This window comes from Nanorana parkeri, unplaced genomic scaffold, assembly GCF_000935625.1.
Source record: "Nanorana parkeri isolate BGI_ZX_2015 unplaced genomic scaffold, ASM93562v1 scaffold2185, whole genome shotgun sequence".
Lineage (NCBI taxonomy): Eukaryota > Metazoa > Chordata > Amphibia > Anura > Dicroglossidae > Nanorana > Nanorana parkeri.
This window is the reverse complement of record NW_017308453.1, coordinates 5853-13350: the sequence shown is the minus strand read 5'-3', so window position 1 is coordinate 13350 and position 7498 is coordinate 5853. Positions and strand designations below refer to the sequence as shown.

General features: G+C 42.9%; 1 protein-coding gene across 1 annotated transcript in view; it reads right to left on the bottom strand.

The window, feature by feature from the left end:
* The window catches only part of LOC108800974 (RNA polymerase I-specific transcription initiation factor RRN3-like), a 171906-nt gene extending 164958 nt beyond the window's left edge, over positions 1-6948 (bottom strand). Inside the window, exon 1 of the mRNA XM_018572955.1 lies at positions 6886-6948. The gene's annotated coding sequence lies outside the window, so the exon portion shown is untranslated. The remainder of the gene's footprint in view (positions 1-6885) is intronic.
* Between the last annotated feature and the right edge of the window lie 550 nt (positions 6949-7498).

The following is a 7498-nucleotide window of genomic DNA, read 5'->3' as shown; positions in this document are numbered from 1 at the left end:
CTACCTTTCCCGGGGCCTTGGCTCTCTGCGCAGCTCCTGTCAGCCTCCTCAGTAAGTAGTCCGGGCGGGAATGGATCGCTGTCCTCCCCTCACTCGTCTCCCTTCACCTTCCGAAAAATTAAGAAGGGCTCTCTGGCAGCTGTTAGCGTCCTGAGCGTGGAGGATCAGTGACACCCACAACACAAAACCACCCCGAGTGACCGAATGGTGCCAGAGTGACCGAATGGTCAGTCCGTCCCTGGACCGAAGCTTCTCAATCCTATTACATCCCACTCTATAAAAATGTGGGATTCTGTGAAGTCTCCAGGTGGCCTCCTTTCCACTCATTTGCCTCTTTCCGTTCTCAACAATCCGGCCTTTCTACTAGGTCTAGAGTCTCCAGCCTCGTTTGCTGCCTGGTCCTCTACCCAGATAATCCATGTTTGCACTTCATTGAGTCCAACGGGTGTCGTCTTCTTTCAAATTCTACCTGATCGCCACTAATTACCAAGGACAGAATTCTTCCGATACTTGCAAATCAGACATTTTTTTAACCTCTTTACTATGCCCACATCCTGTCAGGATACCTCTCATCATTCAAATGCATATGTACTGATTCTCCTCATGCTAGGGGAGTGATCTCTCTGCTGTACTCCTCTCCCTTACAGACCGACTCACACCCTACACATGCATACATGTCGAAATGGTCACAGGACTTGGGGATGGTCACTTAACATTATCAATGGTCTCAAATTTTTGACACGATACTTTCCTCCTCTAGGTGTATTACAATGCTGGAAACTAAGTCTAAAGTATTATTTTGGTGGTATCCAGTCCCAAATAGATTGGCCCAAATTCACCCCACTCACTCTCCCAACTGCTTTCGTGGCTGCTCTGATTTAGGCACGTTTTTACACACGTGGTGGTCCTGCTCGAACACACAATTTGTGGCCTTGCTTCACTTCAGATCAAAGGGACTCACCAATTCAGAATTCAATCTACTGACTCATGTTCCAAGACCCACTAAGCAAACTATAGCCAAGGCATGACTTTGCCCCCTGCTACATTTCCCTGAGGTTAAATCATGCCTCCAAGATATCTTTATGAAAAATTGTCTGCTAAACTCTTACATTGTATGCCTAAATTCGAGCGTACATGGGACCCCTGGATTAGGAGATCATTTCCCCCCCAGTTTCGATGGAAGCCTTGCATAATTTCCTACCTCTTCGTTTTTTTACCGAAAGCTTTTGTATTACCTGCTCCTCTGGAACAACTTTTCCTTTCTCCCTCTTCTTGCTATCTTTCTCTCTATCTTTCCCTCCTCTCTTCTCCTTTCTTCTTCCTTCTTTCTTTATGTATTGCATGGGGATTTTTAGGAAGCCTTTTATCCTGGGCTGGTGGTTACAGATTTGTTTATACATTTTAAACTTTCCATGGTCCTTGTGCACTGATGATCTTTCACCTTTATATTGCATACACCCTGTGCCCCCTAGATCTTTTGTGCCTCTTTTAGGCTTCCTAAGCTGTGTCTTACTTTATTTTATGTATGTTTTCTTCATGCATATATTGTATATTCGTTTGTTATACTTTTTTGGAGGGGGATATTCTTCTCCTTTGTTCACTAAATTGTCTTTATTTTTGTTGCAAAAATTATTGAAGAGAAAAGCCTTCTCGATAACATACCACTGATCGCTCAGTTCCCGATCATCTCCCTGCAGAGAGCGGTGACTGTCAGTCACGGCTCCCCGCAGGGATTGCCCCCTCCCTATTTCTCCAGTGCTGACTGGAGGAATGAACAGGAGGAGGGGGCAGGTACAGCTGGCTCTGCCTCCAGAAAGGCAGAGCCAGCTGTTAATCAGGCAGTGGAGTGGATCCCAAAAATATTGTTGGGATCCGTCCTGGCTGCAGCGCAGCTCTGTACTGCGCAATAGCCTGCTATATGCTGAGTTTTGGATCACAGGAGGACATTAGTATATATTCTCAATTATTATTATAATGACAACATTGTGTCATTTTTGTTTTACACAAATGTGCCTTTTAATAAGATATTTCTCTCACACAGCATAGGAAAACATAGAATTACACCCCAAAGCACATTCTGCAGCTCCTGCTAAGCCTTCAGGCTTTCAAAGGGCATAAATCATACATCTGATTTCCTCCCTATCACATTTTTGGAGGCCAGGAGAGTAGAAACACCCACAAAAAGTACCAAATGTTGGAAAATGAGCAAACGAGAATGAAAATGTTTTTTTCACACCAAGTTGTCATTTTATTCAGATATTTCTCAAAGTATGGACAAAGAGTTACACTCCAAAACAAATTCTGCAACTCCTCCCCAAGTGTGAAGATACCACAAGTGTGAGACCTTTTTTTACAACCTAGCTACACAGTGGGGCCCAAAATTCAAGGAGAACCTACAGGCTACAAGTATCTGATTTCCTGCCTACTGATTATAATTTTTTAAAATCCAAATGTTTTATTGACCCAACTGCAATACAAATAACATATGATACTTGATACATAGCATAGAGGAGGTAGAGAACTGTGTCATAATGCAGTAGTACAGAAACAGTATCACAGGGAAAAAAAAGGATCCAGCATATCAGGGAGAAGGGAGAGTACTCCCAACAGGACCCAAAGAGGTTCCAGGAAGCATAAGGTATTTGTCTGATTCCCTGAAAAAGAGCCAGGGTCTCCAGGTATCGAGGAATACATCCTCCGTATTGTGTAACCTAGAGGTCAGATCTTCCATACAACAGACCTCATTAATTTTGGAGTACCACAGGCGGATAGAGGGGGACTGTGTTTGGCGCCAGAGGAGAGGGATACTAGCCCAGGCAGAGTAGAGATGTTGTGAAAGGGATTTTTTTGTATTTAGCTCTAGATGTGGAGGTCAAGTGCAGTAGATAACATGCAGGGGCCATAATAATCTGGGCCACCCACCACCAATCTATTGATAATGTCCCGAACCGAGTCCCAGAAGTCCAAGCCAGGGCTGGTCCGGAAAACATGAAGCATTGTGCCTTCCGCCTCACCGCACCTCCAGCACAAGGAGGGTATCGGGGACTTCATCCTGTGGAGGACACTGGGGACCAGGTAATTTTATACCCTTGTTCCTGGAAAGTATCCGCAATGGAGGATTTGTGAGCCAAGTATAGCAGTCTCCCTCTGGGACTCGGTAAGGGACACCCCCAACTCAGACTTCCATCCAGTCAAAAAGGAAGGTATGGGCCGGCACGTTCAATCATCTGTAAATATTGGAGAGTGCATGTCGGGCCGGAGTGTCAGTCCTACATAGAGACTCAAAATCTGTTAGACTCCTGTCCAGGGCCTCAGGCCTGGGGATAGAGGAAAGAAAGTGCCTTAGCTGGTAACCACTCCACATGGCCATCTTGGGACTAGTCAGCTCCTTAAGAGTTGGCAGATCAAGCCATCGTCCATTGGAGCGAAAGTCAACCACTCTGAACCTACCAGACCTCCGCAATCGAAGGAAGTTAGCATCAGTCAGATCTGGGCCAAGTCTGGATCACCCAGCACCAGAATAAGCGGAGACGGAAAAGGGGAGAAAGCCAAAGTTTTGAAGGCCGAGCGCACCACCCCGAGTGTGGCCCCTTTAGTGGGGTGAGGAGAGATCCAGAGGGAGAGGGGATGAGAGCCAAGGCAGACAAGCTAGAGGACAAGCTGAGATATCCGTTTCCATCCTAAACCATTGTTTCTCAGAGACCCAAGTACACCAGTCCACCACCCTGTGTAAATGAGTTGCCCTATAGTACAAACTCAAATACAGCAAACCAATTCCCCCCGCATTTTAGGCATGGTCAAGGTTAGAAAACTGATCCTAGCCGAACGTTGTGCCCAGATGTAAGACAGGAAGAGACAACGTTGACCAAAGAAGCTCCTGGGCAATTACACTGCATCTGCCAAACCAGGTCACAGACAGCTACCTCCACCCCTCAAAATCCCTCTGAATATTTTGCAGGAGCAGAACAAAATTGGCTAAATAGAGACCGGAAAGGTCGGGAGTGATGTACGTACCCAGGTAATGAATGTGTCGATTGGTCCAGCCAAAAGGAAAGGACCTCTTAAGCCATTCCACTTCGGCCTCAGGAATCGACACTGCCAAGGCCGCTGACTTGGAGAGGTTGACCTAAAAGTTCGCCAAAGCACTGTATTTGTCCAAAGCCAGCATTAACTTAGGAAGGGAGGTCTGGGGGCGTGTAAGAAAAAATACTAAATAGTCCGCGAATGCGGCCACCTTATAGGTACCCGACCCCATGCCCAGGCCTGTAAATCACAGAATCAGCAAGGAGGGAACACAAAAAAGGTTCCAGGGACAAAATAAAAATAAGGGGGGAAAGAGGGCAACCCTGTTGGGTGCCATTTGTGATCGAAAAGAAACTAGAACGGGCCTCATTCACCTTCACAGCTGTACCTATCACATTTTGTGAGGCTGTGAAGTGCCGGGACTGTGAAAACACTTGCAAAAGGACCACATTTTGGAAAGCAGATACCCCAAGGTATTTGTGAAGAGGCATGGTTAATCTTTTGCAGATTTCATTTTCCAGGAGCTTGTTGCAAAAATGAGGAGAGAAAAAGAAAAATGTATTTTCTTCATATTTCAAGAACTTGTGACAAAAAAATAGATCTTCAAAAGACTCTCCCCATGCCTCTTAGCAAATGACTCAGTAATTTTTAAAGTATCACAGTACTAAAAACTGAAAAATGGCATGGTCGTAAAGGGGATGATGGTTAAGTATGGAGATATTGGTTAGAACAAATGATAGGGAATCTACCAGATGGGTTCATATATCGCTAGGAAAATGCTGCAATTCCTTTTAGCAGAACAGAAACCACAATTCCCTGAGAAATAAGGTCCTGTACAGTGTGGTGACATGCATAAAAGAATGTGAAGCAAAAAAAAAAAAACCTGTTGTGTGGGCGAGAGAGAAAATATCTTGTAGCCAGTTAAAACCACTTTCCTTACCTGTCTGAGAAAATGCTAAGCCCAAAAGTGACAAACATCAGAAGTCCTCCCTTTGGCTAAAGGGGAGACAAAACTTTCATGGCAACACAGATTTGTTGGATGCCTTGGTGGCCTATAAGGACTTTTGTTTAGGCTGAGATTTCTGCTTCAATGAAGGAGGAAAGGATGTTGGACCTCTTCTCTTGTGAATGAAATTACCTGCAACACTTCAATGCCAGTAAAAGGAAGAGCAACTAATGATTTACAGAACAGGATTGAAGCCACAGGGTCTTCTTTAGGTAATAGCTGCAGAGAACAGGAGATGAAGCAAGCTGTATCTAGTGAGGTATTGCATAGGAACCTTCTGACTTGCGCAAGCCAGTCAAAGAGGTCAATTAGGAATAGAGAAGTTCCCTTCAAGCTTAAGTCCTGATGCAGTGATCTGGGAGGGAAGGTAATAGTTTCTTGGCACACCAGTCTACTGTTTTCCCAGGGTCTGAGAAGCTGGATTGAGGCAGCTGAAATGTGCAGGAATGCAGGAGGTACTGGAGATATGCTCTAACACCGCTGTTCTGACAGCAAAAAAAGGGTTGCCTGCATGTGCTTTGTCCATCTAGTTCAGGGTTGCAAATGATAAAGTGTTTCCGGTAAAGCAGAGCAAAAAAGGGAGTCAGAAAGAGCCCCTGAACCGCCTCCCACGGGGCACAACCACAACCCCAAGAAACAGCTTTACGTTCCTGAAGAGAGATGGGTGCTAATGCAGGAGTAAACCTTCAAAGTTTGTATGTGTGACACCATGTGCAGATGGAAAATAGGATTCAGTGGACCCCCAGGACATGGTTTTTCTGTGCGATACTGAGCTATTTTGAAGGTAAATGTCCTGGGAGCAGAGGCTACAGTAAATCTCCAAGGCTTGGTGATTAAGGTATGACTAAGTATACTGGTGGCTGTGGCAGTGACTCTACAAGACCTGGGAAGCTGTTGTGACAGTTGCCTCCAGCATGTAATCTGCATTTTGTTTCTTAGTGTTTAACCTTGTGGTGGCAAGGCATGTACTCAATGGTCTACTGTGTCCCCCAATGAACATTGAGAGAAACATTGTTTATCCTTGCTCAAAGTTTCTTACTAGATTAGAATTATAATATTACACAAGGTAAGCTACAGCAATCGTCTCCCACTACTGATTTCTCTATATGTTTTTGTACCAACAAAAGCAACATGTTACCCATTGCAATGATATTTTACCTTTTTTTTTTATTTCTTCTGAGCAATCAAATCATGACAAGATTTTCTAATTTAAGGTTATTATTAATTACCTATCCAATTCAATCAGAAACGTCTGTCATTTCCCAAAACTGTTAAATAAAAAACATGGATGTGATCTGTACACATTTGGTGTACGGAATGCCCCCAGAAATGTAATTTCATGCTTGTGTGATTGGCTCACAGATTTTCCCAAAAGAAAGCACAAAGATAAAAGTAACATTTCAGGTATACCCTGCAAAATATTTTTTTTTGTGAGATTCTCGCTAGGAGTAACTACTTTTAAAGGGATGCAGACATTGAAACTTTAAATAACTAGAACTCTGAAAATGTAACAGGTGGTTACATTGAACCAGACTCCTCACATTCAGAAATTAGACTGGAAAGGACATGGTGAAATAAGCAGATTTTTCTTCAGAACAGAAATAGGTAATCTTAAAAAAAAAAAAGTAATATAATGTAGAATCTGCAAAAAAAAGCTTGCTAATATTCTTGCAATGTGCATTGATCATCTAGAGGGGACTGTGTTTTTTTTTCTAAACAAATGTTCCAAACAAAAGGCCTTTATATTCCTTAAAGGTACTTACAAATCAGTGATAAGCAGTAGACAATTACAAAAAACAATTCTAAAAAGAAAAATACATGTTTCTACAATATGCAAAAAAAGTTGTAATTCTTACCAAAACTCTTGGAGATTTGTTGACATAAGGAAACTTTTCCACAAGTATTGGAATTAGAAATTGAGGTGCGCTGCAGAAGTAAATCCAGATAAATTTTAGAACAAGTAAATAGTTTGCCCAAACTGCAAGCACATTTGTTGAATGAACATTGGTATAATTAACTGTGAATCAAAAAGATAGTAAAGGTATTGAAAATCATTGGGAATCCCAGAATTAAAAATGTTTAAAATTGTATGATCCAAATCCATCCTGGCCAAACAGGGATCACCTTATAAACGTACAAGCTACTATGTGGGCATCAGAGCTGTGGTAAGCTTAGATGCTGCTAAAACATTTTACTCAGTAAAGTAGGAATTCCTGCGTCAGACCCGCAAAAATATGGCATTGGACCTATTTTTCAGAAATGTCTCAAATTCCTATATTTCAGCCCTACTGATGAAATTAGTGTTAACAGATGGCTATTGAAACCTTTTCCCCCCCGATCAGGGAAAGCTGACTGTAGTGTCATGCCAGATGACATACCCCTGTATCTAGAAGACCAGGGACCATCTCCAAAAATACAGCTTTTGAAGTCATTACTAAATCTGGAGAATACTCTGGCCTTTCTATTAAC